Source organism: Mesoplodon mirus, assembly GCF_964341445.2.
Source record: "Mesoplodon mirus genome assembly, chromosome: 3".
NCBI classification, from domain to species: domain Eukaryota; kingdom Metazoa; phylum Chordata; class Mammalia; order Artiodactyla; family Ziphiidae; genus Mesoplodon; species Mesoplodon mirus.
The window spans coordinates 87,975,108-87,998,910 of NC_138978.1; positions in this window are offsets into that span (position 1 = coordinate 87,975,108).

Here is a 23,803-nt window from a genome sequence, read left to right on the forward strand (position 1 = left end):
CAGGAAAGGCCCAGAGCACTCACTGATCTGCCCAACATCAAGGTGACCTGTGAGTCAGTGGGCTGGGAGCTGGAACAGGTCCCTGGTACATTTATTGTCCCTGGCACATTTACTGTCCCTGGCAAATATGGCAACTCCTAACACTCTATAAATGTCTCAGATAACAAATAAATTATACCTTTTTTTTTTTTGGCATCAGTCTGTCTCTGCCAAAGGTGGTGGGTTTTTGCCAACACCAGATAGGAAGCTCCCCCAGGTCCACCTTGGAGACCCCCACCCCCTCCTCTCAGCAGTCTGGCAGCCCAGCCTTTCCTGTCTCCACCAAGGAAGGGGTGTGCTCCACCACTCCATAATAAGAATCTGTTACACCTGGAGAGAAGGCCTGACTCTGACAGACCCCACTGGTGAGGATTAGATTCCCAGATTCTGCCCCCTCTATGACTGTACTAGATATTTCTCTGCCATGTGGTTCCAGCTCAACTGTGAGCTCCACATGGGCAAGGACACTGCCTGTCTTGTATATGTTTGCCCCAGCCACTGGCACAGTGTTTGGAACACACTTTCTGAACAAATGAATAAATTATTGACTTTGTTGTGGATTTGGGGGAGGGGACACAAAAACTACTCAGTGCAGAAACAGCTCTCCTGGAGGTCTGCTCACTCCCCTCATGGAGACAACAGCTGCCTTTTACTCGGTTGTGTACAATGTACAACACAGGTGCTAGGCACATTTCCCACAGTAGCTCATTTAATAGTCACAACAACATCCCCCCTTCAGTGCGCTCTTATCCACATTTTACTGATGAGGAAACTGAAGGTCAGACAACTTAAGGTCATACTGTTAGCAAGAGGCAGAGCCAGGACTCCTACCTAGAGCTGACGAACCCCAAAGCCCTCATCCTTTCAGATCATAGTCCTAGAGCGATTCCATGGGCAAAGGCACCGGAGTCTCCCACCTGCCACTCTGGAGGGCAATTCAGCAGATCTTCAGCTCACCCTCCCACCTTAGCAGGAAGCCGTTTATCAGATTAACAACCCACCTGCTCTCACGGTAGAGAGCAGGGCCCTGAGGAAATAGAACTCAGATTGGCTGGAACTTCTGTGAGGACAAAAGACACAGGGACACTTCAAGACTTGGAGCAGGGAAGCAATCTTGTGCTTTTCCCCTTCCCAGGGGGAGACTGGGATGTGTCCTTTGACTTAAGTGTCAGCATGAAGTAATGAATAGAACACAGGATTTGGAGCCAGACAGATGTGGGTTTGAGTTCTGACATGCTGAGTGACCTTGGACAAACCACTTAGCCTTTCCATGTCTCAGTTCCTTCAGCTGAAGAATGGTTTAATGCCTCCTCCTTCATGGGATTGTCTTGGGTATTAAATGAAATGGCATATTTAAGGTGCTCACTCCACAACTCAAGCAAGAGCTGTCCTTTTCTCTCTCAACTGGATAGGGTACCCATTACTGGTCCCACTTGTCAGATGAGCAAACTGAGGCTCCAAGATATTGAGTGGCCTACATTAGGAATAGAGGCCATCTCCTAACTCACAAAATGAGGCTCTTTCCACTGCTTTTTTTGGGGGGGGAGGCTTGCTCCTCAAAAGCAAAAACAGTAAACTCCCTAAAACTGGTAGTTTCACCTTAAATATGTAACTGTCTGGATCCTCCTCTTCTTGCTCCCCTTCCCTGAATTCTTATCTCACCAGTCCCTTTGCACACAAATCAGACTGATCATCATAAAGCAATAGAGAGGCTCACGGGCAGGATGGGAGGTAAACACAATTCTCTCCACAAGCAAGACAAGCCCTCTCTGTTGGTGCAAAATCATGACTCACTCAAGGCCTTTTATGAGGGCCAGATGCTGAGCACGTCTAAATTGCTTCAAATTGCTTCTATGCTGTGTGTTGGTGGTGGGGAGGGGAACAGCCAACATCTATATATATTTATACATTTACCAGGAAATGTGTTGATATTGTTTTCCAATCAGGATTTGCCATAAGCCAGAAGTCCCACACCTATTGAATAGGCCAAACCCAGCCCACTGTCAACAGAGAAGTTTATCTCAAACATAAAAGATTTTAAATCAAAATGGATGTTAGAAGAGCAGGATTCCCAGCATTGTTGGGCAGTCAGGACTGTCTCTAGCAGCTGACAGGGTGAGTGATGGTTGTTTCTGAGCTCAGACTTCATCCTGGGAGCCCTAGAAGCCCTAGAAGCCCTAGAAGCTAGGCAAGGGAAGCTTCCAAGGAAGGAAAGGATCTCTTTTTGGACTGCAACTGCTCTACATGTAGGTCTTTGGAAATTCCTGGTATGGCCTCTGACCACCCAGAGCCTATCTGTGGGTTGGCCCGCTGTCAGCAGCCCCGCACCAGCCCGAGTCTCTATGGAGCCACAGCTTGGGTGTTCCCCAAGGCAACCTGACCCCAGAGATCTGCGTGGACCCCCCATGCCTAGATGTTACACCTTGTAGACTTAAGTCACTGTCCAACATGTAAGCTTTCTCCTTTTTTCTCTCTGGCATTCTCAACCTCACACTCTTCTATGTCTCTTCTCCCAAATGCCAGCTGCTCCTCTGCCCTGCAAAGCTTTCCTCTGTGCCCACTGGACTCCTTATTCCATGGCATTCCCTTCATCCTTCACCTCCTCACAGAAGGCTCTCTTCTCTTCTTGGACCTCACTGGGACCTGGTCACAGGCACCTCCTGCAGCCATCCTCAGTGATGACTTTTTGCTCTCTCATATATGTTTATCTGCCTGAGTCAGCAGATGAAGCCAGATGGTGGGGCCAGTGTCCTCACACCCCCGTGTGCAAGACCATTGCTCCACACCAGTGTAACTCCCCTGGGGATCACACTGTCTGGCTGCACCAGCTTGCCTGTGTTCCTCTGTCTCCCTGCTCCCACCATCGTCCTGGAGTAGTTCAGCGTGCAGGGGGAGGACCCTCCCATGCCATGCCTTACCCCTTGCATCGAGTCATCCTGGTCTCCCATGTCCATCACCTGCTGCCACAGACACACTGTTCATCTCGTCACTGCCAGATATGCCATTCGCTGGCTCAGGCTCCCAACCCTCTAGCTGTATATCTGTTTGATACCTCCTCTTTCTCCCAGTCCATCATCCTCAGATGGCCTTCTCTCCTTTCGAACCAAGCTTAAACTATTCTCTCGCCCACACCCTCCATGCCTGGCACCCCTATTCTTCTGCTGTCCCCCCACCCCAGCCCAGTCCTCTGCACCACGTGCCATTCACCTTCTCTTTCTCCTTCTGTGCCGACAGCTGAGAACTACAGAAGAAAATCACATGCCCCACATCCCCATAAATATGCCTGCACCAGACACGGCTGGTTGCCAATTCCAATATGTCTATTATCACCATCTTAGAATCTTGATTTAGATAAAAATCTTTATAATCTTTAGAATTTTGATCTTGAATAAAAATATTCCCCAACAGTCCTTGGAGCTAGACATGGCTATATATAACTTAGTTCTGACCAACAGGATTAGCAGAATTATTGTTTAGCAGCTTCTGGGAAATTTCTTTAAGATACACCTGGGATGTGCCCTTTGTCTCTTCCTCCTCATCCCTCATCCTCCTGTTTGGAACACTGATGCGATGCCTGGAGTTCATCTTGGACCATAATGATGAGGGCCATATCTGAAGGACAGCAGAAAGCAGTCTGGGTTTCTGAGTACTGTAGAGCCTGAATTGCCTACAGTAGACGTCTTTTATGTAAGAGAGAAATAAATGTTTCTCTGCTTAATCCACTGTTTTTTAGGTCTCCGTTACTCACAGCTGCTCACAGTAGAACTGAACTTAACACAGTGCCCTGAACACACAATCAGTTCTTCTTCTTGTCCTTGGTCTGCTTTCTTCCCTGATACCCTCAGGCTCCAGGCCAAGCTAGCCCTATACCCCATAGACCCCAACACATTCAACTCCCTCCTCTTCCCCAATCTCACTAAGTGACCTTACATTCTTTGGTAGGTGGCTGGATATAAAATAAATAATAAAAAATTCATAACTTTATTCTATTGGAAAATAGTAGCAAAGGAAATAAGGAAAGTATTACATTTAAGCAACCAAAATTATAACACACTTAGAGATCTATATAATAAGAAGGAGACAGGACTTAAATGAAGTAAATGTATTGGAATATATAAAATGAGATCTGGATAATGGAAAATTATACTATGTTTTTGGAGCAGAAGACCTAAGTAAAAATTTCAGTTTCCTGGGCTTCCCTGGTGGCACAGTGGTTGAGAGCTCACCTGCTGATGCAGGGGACACGGATTCGTGCCCCGGTCCGGGAAGATCCCACATGCCGTGGAGTGGCTAGGCCTGTGAGCCACGGCCACTGGGCCTGCGCGTCCGGAGCCTGTGCTCCGCAACGGGAGAGGCCACAACAGTGAGAGGCCCGTGTACTGAAAAAAAAAAAAAAAAAAAAAAAAAAAAATTCAGTTTCCTCAAATTATTAATATATACATTGAATTAGTTCCAATTAGAATATAAACAATGTATTTAATGGAATTTTATAAAATTATCTTCAAATTCATGTAAAGAATAAATGACTGAAAATAGCTAAGAAAATTGTGAAAAGAAGAAAAGTTAAAGCGTTTTGCCTTACCGGAACATATTATAGAGTCAAACAGAAATAGAAAAACAGGTCAGTAAAAAAAAGAAAAAAAAATAGAAAATAGAAAATCTACAATCAATAGCAGTATTTATGAAAAGTTAACACGGGAATTCCCTGGCAGTCCAGTGGTTAAGACTCCTCACTTTCACCGCTCAGGGCCAGGGATCAATCCCTGGTCAGGGAACTAAGATCCCACAAGCCATGTGGAGGGGCAAAAAAAAATGTTAGCACATGATACACGTGGAAGTTCAATTTGCTAGGAAGAGAACAGACTATTTAATAAATGATGCTGGCACAATTGATTATCCATGTGGGAGGAAGTAAAAAGGGATTCTAATCTTATACATTATACAAAAAAAAAAAGAATTCCAGACAGATAAAAAAATAAAAGTAAAGAGTAAAACAGTGAAAAAAATACTGCAAGAAAACTTTGGAGACTATGTCATAAACTGAAGATAGGGGAGACCTTCCTAACAAAGACTGGAAACCTGGAGACTGTAAAAAAGATGAAAGATTATTTTAACCATATAAATGTTTACAACTTTCGTACCATAAACAAAAGCCATAGAGAAATAAAGTATCTGGAAAAATATTAATTTGTATTTTTTTTAAAAGCGAGCAACTATGATGCAAAGAGTACATTAAAACGACACCAAGATCATGTGTATATATGTGTCTGTATGTGTGTCTGCAAAGATTATATTGGGGCTCCAAGAAGTTCTCTATGAATAGCACCCCTCTTTCTTGCTCAAGGTTCTGAAAAAGTTGAAAGTAAATGAAGAGTAAAAATGGGACCAAAATATCCAACTTTTTTTTTTTTTTTTTTTTTTTTTTTGCAGTACGTGGGCCTCTCACTGTTGTGGCCTCTCCGGTTGCGGAGCACAGGCTCCAGACGCACAGGCCCAGCGGCCATGGCTCACGGGCCCAGCCGCTCCACGGCACGTGGGATCCTCCTGGACTGGGGCACGAACTCGCGTCTCCTGCATCAGCAGGCGGACTCCCAACCACTGTGTCACCAGGGAAGCCCTAAAATATCCAACTTTTAATGATAGAGGTTAAGTCCCCTTCGCTGTATTCCACCCCGACCCTTAGGCCTCTCCTCTATTAAACTCTAGGCTGTTCATAGTCAGGCTGAAAACTTACATCCTTCCTCATTCAGTCACATAGAAAAGGTGACTCTTCTGGTAGCTCTTAAAATTTCTAGTTTCTCCTTGATTCCTTATTTCTGAGTATACCCCCATTCCTGACCTGATCACAGTGTCAGAATGAGACATATTGATTGGCTTTAACAATCAGACCCTGGAGTTGGCGGGGGAGGGGTGTCAGTCATACTAACTGGGAGACTAACTATGAGGGAGCTGTGAATTTCCCCAACAAGTCCAAGAACTTCCTGTAAGAGAAGAGGGGAAATGGAAGTGCAAACACCCCCTACCCAGCCTTGGAGAGCCCCAGGTGACAGGCAAGCTGAGACCTGAAGAATGAAAAGGAGTTAGCAGGGGAAAAGAAGGGTGGAAGGCATTCCAGGCAGAGCAAACAGCATGTATAAAGCTCTGGAGATAAGAGATAATACGAAGCACACAGAAACTGCTAGTATTTCAATATGTCTGGAGCGCAGGGTGAGATGGGCATTGACAAGAGACAATATTGAACTGGTGGGCAGAGAGCAGACAAAGATTGTGTGCTCTTTGATGATGGGGATGGAATTTATATTTCCTAGGCAGTTTAGTACGGGCTTGAGATAAACAGATATGGGATTGGGTTCAATCCCGAATCTCTCTCAATAGTTATGGGCAACCTCTCTGAGCTTCAGGTTTCTTTTTCTTTTTTTTTTTAAACTATCTAATCTTGGGCTTCCTTGGTGGCACAGTGGTTAAGAGTCTGCCTGCCAATGCAAGGGACACGGGTTCGAGCCCTGGCCCAGGAAGATCCCACATGCCGCCGAGCAACTAAGCCCGTGCGCCACAACTACTGAGCCTGTGATCTAGAGCCCGCAAGCCACAACTACTGAGCCCACGTGCCACAACTACTGAAGCCTGCATGCCTAGAACCCATGCTCCACAAAAACAGATGCCACGACAATGAGAAGCCCACACACCGCAACAAAGAGTAGCCCCCGCTCACCGCAACTAGAGAAAGCCCACACACAGCAACGAAGACCCAACACAGCCAAAAATAAATAAATAAATAAATATACTATCTAATCTATAAAATGCAACGATTAATAGCTCCCTCACAGAGCTGCTGGAGGATTAAATGACAACGTGTATGTATGGCCTCTGACATACAGATGGTCTGGATAAAAAGTAGCTGTTATTATTATTATCAGCGCCTCTCACAGGCCTGGCATTCCTGCCCTCAAAGACCAAACAATGCCTAGGTAGCATGAGTGAACACTTGTGGGCTGAAGGACTAGCACCCCATGAATTTGCCCCTGGACACGGCTCCTTACTCCAGCAGTCCCTTAGCACCCCCAACCCTACAGTGCCCTCCCCAATCTCAAGGTGCTCACAACTGCCAAGAAGCACCTAAAACTCAGATACCAAAGGGCTGGGGCCCCAGACTCCTGAGCCTCCAGAGATAACTCTGCCCCATAGATGTGCTATGGCTGGCAGGTCCTGAAGTAATCAGGGCTAATCTGGACTGGGGAGGGGCCAGGAGGAGCCCAAGGAGAGTCATAGCTGCCTGAGGGAGATTTGGGGAGGGCTGGGCTGGGTGAGACTTCTCAAAGCCTTTGTTGGCCTCCTCTGGGAAGCCTGGGAGACTAACTCCCTCTAGCAGGAACTGCGGAGCCTTAGCACCCCTTTCAGGGCCTTTGCAAGTGAAAAGGCTTACCATGTCTGAATATCTGGACACTAGGTCTGTCACTCATATCTCCCTGGAGGCTGAAGGCCTTTAGGTGTCTCTGTTCAGAAGCTGTTGGACACAGACTTTTTCCAGGTACTCCTGAAGGGTCTAGGGAAATGGCAGGTGTTGACTATATGCTACCTACTTGATCACAGATATGCACAGTCTGTAAAAGCTTCAGCTTTGAAGTCACACAGAACTGGGTTTGAACCTCAGCTCTGCTCCTCACTCACTGTGTGACCTTTGGGAAAGGTTCTTTACACCCTAATCCTCAATTTTCTCATCAGTAAAATAGGGAATAGTACTGTTGAGAAGATTAAATAAGATAACATATGTGAGGTACTAGATATGATCCTTCATAAATCAGTTCCTATCCTTCCTTTGATGCCACCAGGCTCCGTTTCCCACTCTTGGATCCTTCCTCTTATTCTTTAGCACCTATCTTATCTCCTATCCAAGTGGAGCTGCCCAGCTGGTGACCTGAATATACGGGTCTGACGTTTACAGAAAGACAGACAGGTAGGAGAAATGATGTTGAGAAACACCAGCATGTAAATCATTAAAACTACGGGGACAGATGATGGCTATCTATCCCCAGGAAGAGTATGGCAAGGGAGAAAAAGAGAGGGTCTGGGGTGGACACCATCCTTAAAATCAGGTGGAGAAAGAACTCATGAACGTGTCAGAGATGGGAACAGCTAGAAGAGTAGGAAGAAAATCAAGAGATCATGGTGCCTTAGAGGAAAAACAGTTTGGAAAAGGGAATGAATAATGGTGTCAAACAGTTCTGAGAGGTCAAGGAAGAGGAAGACTCAAAATGACCCTGACATGCCCATCAAGATATCTGGGTTTCCTGGGAGGTGCCACTCAGAATGATCCTAGATAGGAAGGGCAGGTAATGGAGCCTCTGTCCTGCTTATGGCTGTAGCTGAGCTGACCTTTGCCCTTTGCTTTCTAGTTCCAACAGTGCAGGACCCAAACCTTGTCACTACACTCTCTCAGCCTGGCCTGTTACATTTTGAGTTCTATGAAGTCTCCTCAGATGGAAAGGGCCACAAACCATGAGTACAGCGCACATAACACACCTGGGAGAGGCAGCAGTCCTGGTGCATCGCTAATTTTCTCTTTGATCCTGAGCAAGCCATAGTTCTTCAATGGACCTCAGTTTTCCCATCAGTAACTTAGAGGATCAGAGGGCATTACCTTTAAGGGCTCCTTCCAACTCTCATATTCCATGATCCAATAAGCCACATGAAGAGACAGACTCTTGCTTAGCTCTTTCTGAGCAGGGACCATTTTCTGATGTAAAAAGCTTGCTCAGAAATCACAGGCTGTGTGTTAATTAGCCATAGGCAAGAAAGCATAAGCCCGCCTGAGTGACTCCCTCACTCTGCATCCAACTGCAGGACCTACAGTCATGTAGATTTCAAACACAATGAAGAAAGGATATCACACAGAATAGATGTTTGACTTCAGAGAAAGCCCAGCTCTTTAAGCCCTTCTTTGGTGCTTGTGTCCAATGAGGGACAGCATAAGATTGGTGACTAAGCCCAGCTTCAAATCCCTACTTATGAGTTGTGTTACCTCAGGCAAATTATCTAGTCTTTCTGTATATTGTTTTTCTCTACCGTTAAATAAGGATAATAATATACCTATTTCGTAAGATTGACATGCTGATTAAATGAGTTAATATTTATAAAGCACGTAGAACAGCACCTGGCACGTTAGAAACATAACACACATGATTGTTAAATTTAATAATAATAATAATACATACATGCATGCATATGCTGACTCACTCTGTGTCTCTGCTCTGTCTTCCAGGATGCCAGCTTCATCTTCCACACAGCCTGCAGGCAGCTCCAGGCACCCCTTCATGCTAGCAAAATGGGTAAACAATTCTACCTTAAATCTTTACGATACAGGGCTTCCCTGGTGGCGCAGTGGTTGAGAGCCCGCCTGCCGATGCAGGGGACACGGGTTCGTGCCCCGGTCCGGGAAGATCCCACATGCTGCGGAGCGGCTGGGCCCGTGAGCCATGGCCGTTGAGCCTGAGCGTCCAGAGCCTGTGCTCCGCAACGGGAGAGGCCACAACAGCGCGAGGCCCACGTACCGCCAAAAAAAAAAAAAAAAAAAAATCTTTACGATACAACATGTAGGGGAAGAGAAACACATCTTCCAGCAGCTGTTACAGAACTAAAAGAAAGCTTTTCTTTTCAAGAAAAAAAAAGTTTTCTTGTCATTTGCTATAATTGGGTAATGTGGCCAATAAGGACCTACCCCTTCAACAGGGAATAGGTCAGTCCCACCCAAACCTATGGCTCAAGAGTAAGGCAGTGGAGAGGTCCCCAGAGGAAGATCAGAGTATGATTTGATTAAGGGATGGAAGATGTTTCCTACAAGTCTCTACTCGATGACAAGTACCGTGCTACGCTCTGGGGATACAATTCTCAAAGTCACAATTCCTGACCTCCAGGAGCTCACAGCTTAAAGGAGGAGACAGGCAGTTCTAACACAGTAAAAGGAAGGAAACACAAACATGAGGGTATAGAGAAGGGTCACCCTAGTCAGCCAGGCCAAGGGGCAAAGAGGCATAAAAGAGTGGAAGTGGGGGGTTGTCAAGGAGCTTCCTAAAAGAGGTGAATTTTGAAGGATAAGTAGAACTTCATCAAGTGAAGAAGGGGAGAAGGAATTTCTAAGCACAGCAGGATCAAAGGCATAGTAAATACAATTAGTTCAGAACGACTGGGGCATATATGGATGGGGAGAGGAAGCTGTCAGGGAAGAGTGGTGAGATGCGAGGATGGAGAGGCCAGCAGACCCCAAATCAGGTCAAATTTATGGTGAGATCTATGTGGCAGTGGCATGAACCCAGTAGCTGAAAATCTAGAGCAAGAGGAGAGAATAAGTAAAAGATCAGGCAGAAGAAAAGGAACCAGGAAAGAGTCTGAAAAGACTCAAAGGACTCAGATAAAATAGTAGGAAAAAACATTTTTAAAAGAAAAGCACAGGGCTTCCCTGGTGGCGCAGTGGTTGAGAGTCCGCCTACCGATGCAGGGGACATGGGTTCATGCCCCGGTCCGGGAAGATCCCACATGCCGCGGAGCGGCTGGGCCTGTGAGCCATGGCCGCTGAGCCTGCGTGTCCGGAGCCTGTGCTCCGCAACAGGAGAGGCCACAACAGTGAGAGGCCCACACACCGGGGGAAAAAAAAAAAAAAAAAAGAAAAGCACAGAAAGTGGCAGTTGCTGCAAAGAGATTAGGCCAGATAAAGTCTGGGAAGACTTGTGATTAGTAATCGATGTTGACCTTAACCTCTGACAGAGCAGCTTCAGTGATGGTGGAAGGGCCAGGACTGCTTGGAATTTAGTGAATGGGAGTTAAAAGTTGAAGGGATAATAGTAGGCTACTCTTTCAAAAATGTTTATATTTTGCAATAAAATATGCACTCAGGAACTTCCCTTCAGAAATTTATACTAAAGAAATAATCGGGAATATGTGAAAAGATTTATTTGCAAAGGTTGTACTATAATGTTAATTATAGCAAACAGTTGGAAATAACCCTATGATTGTGGTTTAAAATGGCTAAATTACAATGCATCCATACAATGGAAATTTTAATGCAATAATTAAAAATCATGTAGAAGAATATTTACTGACAGAAGAAAACTGTCAACTTACAAAATAGAATATCCAGAATGCTCTCGATGTTGAAATAAATGAATATTATAAGTGCACAGAAATATATTGGAAGGATAGAAACCCAAATGTTAACACTGGTGATTACTTCCAGAACTGTGATTATGAATGTTCAAAATATGTTCCATTATTTCTACTTCCCAATTTTTCTACTACTATGTTACTTTTATAATGAGGGAAAAAGTTAAGAACTTGCCAGTAATTAAAGGAGAAATAAATTAACTTCAAGGGAAATATGGTTAGGCTTCTATAGCTTGAGGAATATTTGAGCTTGTTCATGAGTGAAGGAAAAAGAAGAGGAGAGATTGAAGCTAGGAGAGAGGGAGTAAATGAAGGAGCCAGGCCCTGAAAGATAAGGGGGGGACTTGGGGATAAGAGCCCCAGGGAGATGAGGAGAAGATGACAGAGGACCCCAAGGCAGTGGGAAAGAGAACTGATCACAGAGGCACAATCACCTGCCGCTCAGTGTATGGAGAGCAGGGAGAAGATTAAGGGGATGGAGGAGAGTGGAAGAGGTTTACTTATAACAGCTGCTGTGGGGAATTAGGAAATCAATTAGCAATAAGTGAAGGGATTGTAAAGAGGCTCCAAGGGAGGGCCCAGCTGCCACTGAGGAGCAGGAATTGACCCCACTGTCAGTTAATTTATTAGCTACAGCTAAAGAGAAATCCAATGAATGTTCAAATAATATCCAGAAAATCTGACCCAGAATAAGTACACCCACTAAGGACCATACTAATGTATTGGCTTATATAAGCCCTGCTTGCCTCTTCTACTTTGGTCTCAGGCAGTCTCTTCACTGTAATCATTATTTTAAAAAATAAATAAAGGAAATGAGTAAAGGTAATAAAATGAAAAAGGGTTTAAGGAAATGGCACTTTATCAGCCAAAATGATGAATTGTTAAAAGATCACTAACACGCTGGACCAAAATACATAGCCAGCTGTTTCCAAGACTGCTGGTGCTTGTTCACTTCCTAGATGAGTGACTGCAGAAGCTGTCCTAGTGTCTGATAATAAATAGTCTCTGCTTTGGCCTTACAGGTAGGTGATTACAAGATATCCCTGTCTCATAAATAAATGGTATCAGATTTTCCTATCTGACAGTATAATCATTACTATTCACCTTGAAGGGGCAGTATCAGGAAATTCAAGATTGTTAGAAACCAAGCAGAATCCTCATATTATGTAGTTTGTGTTTATTGGAGTCACTTCCTGGACTTCCTGGAGTCACTTCCTGGAAGGAAAGGAGCTACCATCCGTTAAGCATCTACTATGTACATAGTCTTTGCTAGGCCCCTTACATTCACTATTCTCATTTAATACAACAGTTCTGCAAGGCAGATATAATCTTCTTCATTTTATAGACAACAAAAGAAGCTCAGGGATGGTTAAAGTGGTGAAAATGATAGCACCTACTTCATAAGACTGTTTTGAGTATTAAGTGAGATAATACATGTAAAACATTTAACACACAGCAGTACTTAGTACTCTCCTCATAAACATTAACCACAATAATGACTATTAGCCATAATAATATTCCAGGATTTATGTCATTGTTTGGATTCTTCTTCTCATCATCCCCATTTCACAACAAATGAAACTGGCTTAACTGAGGTTCCAGCAAGGCTCTCTATAGTCAATATTTGAACAGTTGCTCTCACTAGGCTCTGCTGAACCACCATGATTCAGTACTAGATTTGAGTTCATCATGTCTTCATTTTGTTCACAGTTAAATAACTTTACAATCCCTTGAGCACATACCTGTGAGGGTGAGGAAACCCCAGAGAAGCAGTCTGGCCTCCAGCCAGAATAACTCTGGCATCAGAAAAGCACTACTCATAGGGAAAGGAAAGTCTTTTCAACAAATGGTGCCTATAAAACTGGATATCCACATGCAAAAGATTGAAATTGGGACTCCTACGTTACACCATACACAAAAATTAACTCAAAACGGATCAAAGACCTAATGGTGAGACCTGAAAAACTATAAAACTCATAGAAGAAAACATAGGGAAAAGTTTCATGACATTGGATTTTCTTGGATATGACACCAAAAGCATAGACAACAGAAGACAAAAATAGATAAACTGGACTTCTTCAAAATTAAAAACTTTTGTGCAAAGCACACTATCAATAGAAAGAAAAGGCACATTACAGAATGGGAGAAAACATTTGCAAATCATATATCTGATAAGGGATTGATATTAAGAGTATACAAAAACTCCTACAATGCAACTACAAATATAACCCAATTAAAAAGTGGACAAAGGATGGGAATAGACATTTCTCCAAAGAACATATACTAATGGCCAACAGACACACAAAAAGGTGCTCAATATCACTAGGGAAATGCAAATCAAAACCACAGTGAGATTTCACTTCACACCCATTAGGATGGAGATTTTTTTTTTTTAAGGTAAATAACAAGTGTTGGCAAGGATATGAAGAAATTTGGAAACTTGTGCTAGTGGGAATGTAAAATGGTGCAGCTGCTGTGAAAAACAGTGTAGTGGTCCACAAGAAATTAATCATAGAATTAGCATATGATCCAGCAATGCCATTTCTGGGTATATACCCAAAATAATTGAAATCAGGAATTCAAACAGATATTTTTACACCAATGTTTGTAGTAACATTATTCACAATAGCCAAAAGGTGGAAATAACCCAAATGTCCCTTGATGGATGAATGAATAAACAAAATGTACATATATACAATAGGTTTTTGTTCAGCTTTAAAATAATGAAGTTCTGATATATGCTACAACATGGATGAATCTTAAAAACATAGTGCTAAGTGAAATAAGCCAGAAACAAAAGGACAAATATTGCATGATTTCACTTATATGAGGTAACTAAAGTAGTTATATTCACAGAGACAAAAGGTAGACTAATGGTTGTCAGGATCTGGGGGAAAGAAGAATGGGGAGTTATTGTTTAATAGATATAGAGTTTCGGTTTGGGATGATGAAAAAGTTCTGGTGTTGGAAAGTCATGATGGATGCACAATAATGTGAATGTACTTAATACTACTGAATTGTACACTTTAAAATGGTTAAAATGGTATATCTTATGTTATATAAATATTTTATCGAAGTAAAAATTCTATTTTAAAAAGTGCTGAACATACAAAAAAGATGGGAAAGTTACATTTAAAGGTTCATAGCAGTTACCTTTAGGGTTTCGGATTACAGGTTCTGTGTTTTTTTCTTTACACTTTTTTCTTATTTTCCACATAATGAACTTCTGAAATGAGAAAAAGGTGTTTATTTTTTTAAACTGCTGTACCTCCACTGGGATAATAGTGAAGGTGATAAAATATTTCATCAAGCACCAATTTTTAAAATGTCAATAATGATTTTCTCCAGAGCAAACGTGGAGTTTAACACTATGCATAAAATAGTTAAAAGTAGTCTGAATAGCAGAGAAGCAATTTTGATACTTTTTTGATTTGGATTTTTTTTTCAGATGATTATTTACTGTGTCAGCAATTAACTTTAAACTACCAATATATACGGAAGATAAGATGCAGCTTCTTAGTCAATTCAACAAACATTAGTTGAACACTCAGGATGTGTTGGACCTGAGCCATGGTGCTCAAAAAACCCTTGCTTTTGAGCCTAAAATATAATGGGGTGATCTTGATTGAGGGAAAGTTCTCTCACCCTTTCCTATCACTATTTCTATCACTGGGGGTAACCATGGTTAATAATTTGCAGTATATGTCTCCAAACCTTTTTCAATGCACACCATATAAAAATATTCTTTTTACAAATATAGTTTTAAAAATTACTTTTTAAATTCCACACTTACTAACATCTTTCCTTGTTAGTATATGAAGAACTACCTTTTATTTTAAGTTACAAAGTATTTCAAAGTAAAGATACTTCATTATTTATTATTTATTTAGCCATTTCCTCACTGATGTACATTTAAATTGCCTACAATTTTTTGCACAACTACAAAAATGATACAACAAAAACCCTTGAATATTTATCCTTGTAAGCTCCTATAATTATTTCTGAAGCACGAATACCTAAAAGTGAAATTGCTGGATCATGTCATACACTTTTAATTTATGCTACTTAATTGTATTTTATAATCCATGTGAGTCACCTTAAATCTTTCCTGGAACAATGTATAAACACACAGGGTGGGAATTTACTTTCAAAAGACACAAAACTGAAAATATTTGCAAACGAAGCAACTGACAAAGGATTAATCTCCAAAATATACATGCAGCTCGATATCACAAAAACAACCAACCCAATCCAAAAATGGGCAGAAGACTTAAATAGACATTTCTCCAAAGAAGACATACAGATGGCCAACAAATACATGGAAAGATGCTCAAGATCACTAATCATTAGAGAAATGCAAATCAAAACCACGAGGGGCTTCCCTGGTGGCACAGTGGCTGAGAGTCCGCCTGCCGATGCAGTGGACATGGATTCGTGCCCCGGTCCGGGAAGATCCCACATGCCGCGGAGCGGCTGGGCCCATGAGCCATGGCTGCTGAGCCTGTGCGTCCCAAGCCTGTGCTCCGCAACAGGAGAGGCCACAACAGTGAGAGGCCCGTGAACCGCAAAAAAAAAAACAAAAACACAATGAGGTATCACCTCACACCAGTCAGAATGGCCATCATCAAAAAAGCTACAAACAATAAATGCTGGAGAGGGTGTGGAGAAAAGGGAACCCTCCTGCACTGTTGGTGGGAACGTAAATTGATACAGCCACTATGGAGAACAGTATGGAGGTTCCTTAAAAAACTAAAAATAGAACTACCATGTGACCCAGCAGTCCCACTACTGGGCATATACCCTGAGAAGACCATAACTCAAAAAGATAACATGTACCTTAATGTTCACTGCAACACTATTTACTATAGCCAGGACATGGAAGCAAACTAAATGTCCATCAACAGATGAATGGATAAAGAAGATGTGGCACATATATATAATGGAATATTACTCAGCCATAAAAAGGAACGAAATTGAGTTATTTGTAGTGAGGTGGATGGACCTAGAATCTGTCATATAGAGTGAAGTAAGTCAGAAAGAGAAAAACAAATACCATATGCTAACGCATATATATGGAATTTTAAAAAGCGGTACTGATGAACCTAGTGGCAGGGCAGGAATAAAGACACAGACATAGAGAATGGACTTGAGGGCACAGGTGGGGTGGGGGGAAGCTGGGATGAAGTGAGAGAGTAGCACTGACATATATACACGACCAAATGTAAAATGGATGGCTAATGGGAAGCAGCCAGATAGCACAGGGAGATCAGCTCGGTGCTTTGTAACCACCTAGAGGGGTGGGATAGGGAGGGTGGGAGGGAGGCAAGAGGGAGGAGATATGAGGATATATGTATACATATAACTGATTCACCTTGTTGTACAGCAGAAATTAACACAACATTGTAAAGCATTTATACTCCAATAAAGATGTGAAAAAAAAAAAAGACACAAAACTGAAAGAGGGAACTTTGTGTCTTTTTAGGAAGCCCACAGAACTGGAAGTGGGTCAGGAATGTTTGGTGGAAGTAGGGTAGACTGAGGGATTTTATTTTTTGTGGTCCTCACTCTCCTTTTTACTTTTTTTCTTATTTAGACAATAGAAAACCATTTTGTTTGTTTGTTTTTGCGGTACGCGGGGCTCTCACTGTCGTGGCCTCTCCCATTGAGGAGCACAGGCTCCGGACGCGCAGGCTCAGCGGCCACGGCTCACAGGCCCAGCCGGTCCGCGGCATGTGGGATCTTCCCAGACCGGGACACGAACCCGTGTCCCCTGCATCGACAGGCGGACTCTCAACCACTGCACCACCAGGGAAGCCCTAGAAAACCATTTTGGACAACTGCCTATAGCTTATACTAACAAATAAAAAGAAGACATTTTAGGGGACTTCCCTGGTGGCACAGTGGTTAAGACTCTGCGCTCCCAATGCAGGGGGCCCAGTTCGATCCCCGGCGAGGGAACTAGATCTCACATGCATGCTGCAACTAAGGAGCCTGCCTGCTGCAACTAAGACCTAGAACAACCAAATAAATATTTTTTTAAAAAGAAGAAGAAGAAGACATTCTAACTAATGAAGCCGCCCACCAACAGACTGGAGATCCCCAAGAAGCTTCCCATTACAGGAACTGTTCAACCTGAGGTGAAATGGTCTACAAGAGAGGCCACACACTGTGCTGTTTAAAAGCACAGACCCTGGAGTCAGGATGCCTGGATTTGAGTCCTGGTTCTGTTACTTAGCTGGGAAACATTGGGCAAGTTACTGAAACTTTTTGTGCCCCAGTTTCTTCATCAGTAAAACAGGAATAATAACAGTACCTACCTGATAGAGTTGTTATACATCACTAGTTCTCTCCATGTTTAAAAATATCTTCCAGAAGAAACACTATGGGGCTTCCCTGGTGGCGCAGTGGTTGAGAGTCCGCCTGCCGATGCAGGGGACACGGGTTCGTGCCCCGGTCCGGGAAGATCCCACATGCCATGGAGCGGCTGGGCCCGTGAGCCATGGCCGCTGAGCCTGCGCGTCCGGAGCCTGTGCTCCGCAACGGGAGAGGCCACAACAGTGAGAGGCCCGCGTACCGCAAGAAAAAAAAAAAAGAAAGAAAGACTATGCACGATTAATGCACTATTTAAAAAATTTTAAATCCATGAACAAAATACACAATATCAAAATTTTAAATAAAGACAGAATTGGACCCTGCACTTGTGCAAACCTGCCTCACCTATCTCATCCTATTGGAACCCTGGTTCCAATAAAATTTTGTTTACAAAAGAAGGTGACAAGCCATAGCCATAGTTTGCACATTTGATTGTTTATCATATTGCATTAAAACATTATTTATCTTTATTTCTGACCTTTTTGATGCTCCCCCCCACCCCGCTTAAATTTTGTGCCCATGGGGAATGCCTTACTTTCTGCACCCTAGTCGGCCCCTGGGCAAGACAAGGAATGTCCGTGTCCTCAGGCCCAGAGCATGCTATACCTAAAATGTAAGGTTTCCTGACCTGGGGTGGACAGCTCCCCCAAGGGAGTATGTGGATGGGTTCTGGGGATCCACGAATCTCCTCAGATTATAGGCAAAATACTGTGTTCACAGATAATTTCCTGGGGAAAAGATTTCATTCCCATTTAATTGGTTTATTTGTTAGTAAGTTGGCAACACAAGGACGGGTGAGGGTGTGCTCTCAGGCAGGCTCCTGCGCAGGGCGGGCTCAGGCAGGAGACGCTGCCCTGGGGCGGGAGCAGGGCAGGGCAGGGCCACCCTGTGCCACAGGGATGGAAGGAAAAGCGCCCCCTCCCCGACTTCTGGGGGAACCCCCTGGGATGAACGCAGCGGCCACACAGCAAAGGGTCCTCACCTTTCATTGAGTCTCAAAAGGACCCCCAAAAGATTAGGAAGCCCAGCCACAGAATGAGGCAGGAAGTTTGCTTCTAATACACACCCACCCTACCCGCCACTCCCCCCGCCCCGCATTTTCCTGTCTCCTCATTCCTCCTTTATTATTCTTCCTGCATAAAATGCACCTCTTTAAGAAAAGGCTTTCTCACTGAAGTGCAAATGACTTGATAAGGCACAAAGCCCAGTTTATTCATTTAGCTCAAAAGCCTTAGGCCCATGTTAGGAGTCTCTTAAGGCAGCAATTTAAGTAATAGCAACAGGCTTTAGGAGGCATCTCCCCGGCCCTTCCACCTCAAATCACGTCTGTCACCACGCGTCCTCAAAGACTTCCTAACCCTTTCCTGGTGTGTCTCAACACTTCCAAATGGCCACAACCAACACCCTTCGACAAGTCGTGGAGTTTAGGTAAAAAGCAACACCTCCTGAAAAAGAAACGATCTCTAAGAAGGAAGCAACTCAGCACACCAGCCACCCTTCCTCCCTGCGCTTCGCCAGCACAGGCCTCAGAAAGGATCCGGCCCCAAGCACGCAGGACAGGAAGCGCGGGGCAGGGGCGCGCAGGGGCTCACGGGAACGGGCGGGGCCGCTACACCCTTAAGGCTGCGCGGTCCCTGATGGAAAGTTGATTGATGGCGCCCGGCTTCAGGCTACCAATGTTACTGCAATCGAACTGGCAAATATTTACCTTGGAATCCGAGTGACTGAAAATATTTGGTTGGAGCCAGATGCGTCGCGTGTCTGTCACAGAAATATTAGCTAAAGGAGTGATTTAGGAAAATAAAATGATGGGTGGGGTGCCTGCCTGACCGAGATGTTTACTTTCTTTTGGCTCCTGCAAAGCAAGGGGAGCTTCTGACAATCCCGGAGGGAATGTGAACAGCTGGGAAGCAGGCCAGACTTGGGGGGGTGGGGGGAGAGAGAGAGAGTCAGTTTTGGTTTGGGGCAGATAGTTTTACATGAATCAAAGATGTGGAAATTACATCTTCCTTAAAGGCTCTTAGTAATGCTCTCAAAACAATTGACCCTGGAGACATAAACTGTGAAGTGGTTTCAGTTATATTTTCAGTTCTAGAGTTCATCTAAAACAAGGGCACGGTGCTACTACTTGGGAACCAACAACTCCTATCAGAAATGCTGTTTTCTGAGCGGTTTGTCTGTCCTGAGGTGCGGGTGAGCCAGGTCATATAGCTTAACGTTGAAAAAATGCTTTCAACATGCCTGGCACTGTGGTCAACTACACTGGCCCATTGCCTAGCAATTCTCATAACCAGCACAGACCTGGGATTAGTTATCATTAGCTAGGTCCATTTTACAGATGAGAATCAGCTACAGAAACATTGAATGACTTGCCCAAGATCTCACGACTCACGAGTGGCAGAGCTGGAATTGAAACCCAGACAGCCTGACTCTGCTCTTTGCCTCCCCTTGAGAGCGTCAGTGATCGTGAGGTGCATCTCTGGCCTGTAATTCTACAGGTGAGTGGAATGAGATTCCTGCTGCTGACTGGGAGGCTTTGTGTGTCTGTGGCCAAAGGTAGCCTCTTTTATTGATCTCCGTTTCTATCCTATGTGGTGCTAGGAGATGCTGCTAATGAGGAAAGTAAAATTTAAATGTAACTAAAATAAGCCTCTAGTAAAGAATTTCAAAAAAGGAGTCAATATTTGATTTCTTTTTCAAATGTAAAGAGAATACAAGGTATATGGTGGTGTGGACTCAACTGATAGTCTTCACCTCTCAAGGGAAGAAACAAATACTCAGAGGAGGCGTATTGAGTACCTGACACCCATTACAGATTGGACCCACTTTCTCCAACCATCCTTAACATACCCTTAAACTGTGTCTAAAGACATGACTTTTTAAAAGAGGTTACATTCAATCAAATAGTTACTTTACATTCAATCAAACAACTGATTTTGGGGGGGATCAACTGATTGTTTTAAATTGAACTCAGCACTGTTTTTCTAGATCTAATTCTGTGTTAACAGAAACCCTGTGATATGAAATTAGAGTTACCAAAATATAATTTCCAGATTCCCAGTCTCTTAGCCTAGAAACCTTCAAATCATCTTAGCCCCCGTCTCGCCTTTGCTACTCACACCTTCCTCAAAACTTTCAGCAACTCCCTTCTGTGTTGAGATGACCACCAAGCTTTAGCCTACCATTCTAGGCACTCCTTGATCTGTCCCAGATCTGTCCACATTTGTGGAAGCACAAATGTGGGAACCAAGAGAGCTTGAAGTTTAATTCCATCCCTACTACTGAACAGCTGAGGAGACTTCCTTTCTCTGTGGGCTTTAGTGCCTTCATCTGTAAAATGAAGATGTTGGGATAAATGAGTCACTGGCCCTCATTAGTGGAATACTCTTGGCATCTGCCCCTCTAGCCTTCTTTCCTGTGTCTCCCCTTCATGTACCACAAACCTGAGCCCCAGTACACCCAGGAGACTGCACATTCCCATCTCTGCCTTATCTGGAATGTCCTTCCTCCCTCTTCTCCAGATAACCAAATCCTTTGCTTAAAGACTCAAATGTAATGCCATCTCTCTCATGAAGCTTTCTCAATTTCCTTGGTGGGAAGTCATTTTTTCAGTCTAGCAACTGCATAACCTAGTAGCTGACCCTCCTTTTGAGCACAGAGCCATATTTGGATCATCTATATACCTTCAGGGTCCAGGTCAGCTTTGTATCCTCTCCAATGCCAGGCAAAAAGAAGGTATTAAAAGCAGCAGGTAATAAATGGGAATTAAATGTTAGCTTGTGTTAACTACCAGCAAGTAGTATATACCTATTAAGTGTAAGCTATTCTTTTTTAATGTTGATAATAATAGATATGTATTGAATGAGTGAATGAATGAAATAAATTGCAAACAAAAAAAACCTATGAAAATATGCCAAGTTTTGTTAGGCTGGGTCTCTAGACATGAAGTAAAAGAACATATATTTTTCCTGGAAACATCCAGTAAACTGAGGCAATATTTGGGGTCAGAATTTCCAGTTGTGCATGTATAGACATATTTAAAATTTAAAGAGCCATAGGAACCTTAAAATTTTGAATGGGTAGTCTACATCAGGTTTTTTAAATTTATTTTATTTATTCTTTTTTTTGGCTGCATTGGGTCTTCGTTGCTGCACACAGGCTTTCTCTAGTTGCAGTGAGCGGGGGCTACTCTTCATTGCGATGCACAGGCTTCTCATTGCGATGGCTTCTCTTGTTGTAAAGCACGGGCTCTAGACGTGGGCTTCAGTAGTTATGGCGCACGGGCTCAGTAATTGTGGCTCTCAGGCTTCGCTGCTCCGTGGCATGTGGGATCTTCCCGGACCAGGGTTCGAACCCATGTCCCCTGCATTGGCAGGAGGATTCTTAACCACGGCACCACCAGGGAAGCCCCTACATCAGATTTTAATCTCAGCACCTTGAAATTCTCCATTCTTTCTGTTGCAATAAATATCCTCATAAATTGAGTACTTTTTAAAAAAGTAAACTCTAAAATAGAAATAAATGACTTTATCAATTTAACCAAAAGTGACATATAAATAAATTTCAAACTCAGTGGTCAAATACTACAAGTATTCTAATATATAAATGCCTACTGGTACAACATGTCCCGTTGAGAACAGAGCCACTGCAAAAGAGTGAAGGCAATAAGCTGCTGGCTGTTGCGTGCTGTGGAATAAAATCTGCAACTATGGAAATAGAGTGCCTCTGTCTTGAGGAAAAAGCATTTGACCATGAATGCAACTCAGCACCAATCCTCATCTTGGCTAACTAGAGGGTACAACATCAAGACCCAGGGGTCCAGGGAACGAAATGTTTCTAACACTGCCTTTCTTTCCTTCCTTCTTTCCTTCCTTCCTCACTTCTTCTCTCGTTTTGATCCAAAAGGAATACAAAGTTATATAAAATTGAAACATTGTAAACACAACACATACAGCGAAATCTCCCAAATTCCATCCCACTTCACCCCATCCCCAAGTATCATTGTTAATATTTTGGCCCACATTCCTCCAATTTTTTCCCTACATATACTAAAATTATTATTGTTACCACTGATTTTTATCACAATGGAATCATACTTTATATACCACTCAGTGACATGCTTTGCTACATGTCGAATTCCTAGCTTTACAATATATTGCCCACAACTCTGCTGATGGGTTTTTACTGATATTCCACAATTTTAAACAGTGCTCTGGTGAACATCCTTGTACACATACTATTTTGCTTATGACACTGCTTTCAGGCAGGGCAGATTCCATCTTCAAAAGCTGCAGAGGAGGGCTTCCCTGGTGGCGCAGTAGTTGAGAGTCTGCCTGCCGATGCAGGGGACACGGGTTCGTGCCCCGGTCCGGGAAGATCCCACATGCCGCGGAGCGGCTGGGCCCGTGAGCCATGGCCGCTGAGCCTGCGCGTCCGGAGCCTGTGCTCCGCAACGGAAGAGGCCACAACAGTGAGAGGCCCGCGTACCGCAAAAAAAATAAAAATAAAAAAATAAAAAAGAGTATGTGTTCTATGTGTACTTTATTTTTTTAATATTTATTTATTTAGGCTGCTCCAGGTCTTAGTTGCGGCACACGGGATCTTTGTTGCAGCACGTGGGCTTCTTAGTTGCGGCATGTGGACTCTTAGTTGCTGCATGCATATGGGATCTAGTTCCCCGAACAGGGATCGAAACTGGGCCCCCTGCATTGGGAGCATAGAGTCTTGCCTTACCCACTGGACCACCAGGGAAGTCCCTCTATGTGTACTTTATTATTATTATTTTTTTAATGTAGTTTAATTTTGTTTTTTTTTAGAAATTTATTTTTATTTATTTATTTTTGGCTGCATTTGGTCTCTGTTGCTGCATGTGGGCTTTCTCTAGTTGCGGTGAGCGGGGGCTACTCTTTGTTGTGGTGCACGGGCTTCTCATTGCAGTGGCTTCTCTTGTTGCAGAGCATAGGCTCTAGGTGCTCGGGCTTCAGTAGTTGTGGCTCTAGAGCACAGGCTCAGTGGTTGTGGTGCACGGGCTTAGTTGCTCTGCGGCATGTGGGAACCTTCCTGGGCCAGAGACCGAACCCGTGTCCCCTGCATTAGCAGGTGGATTCTTAACCACTGTGCCACCATGGAAGTCCTCTATGTGTACCTTAAAAGAATATGAAGTCCTCTATGTGTACCTTAAAAGAATATGTAGGGTCTTCTCTGGTGGCGCAGTGGTTAAGAACCCACCTGCCAATGC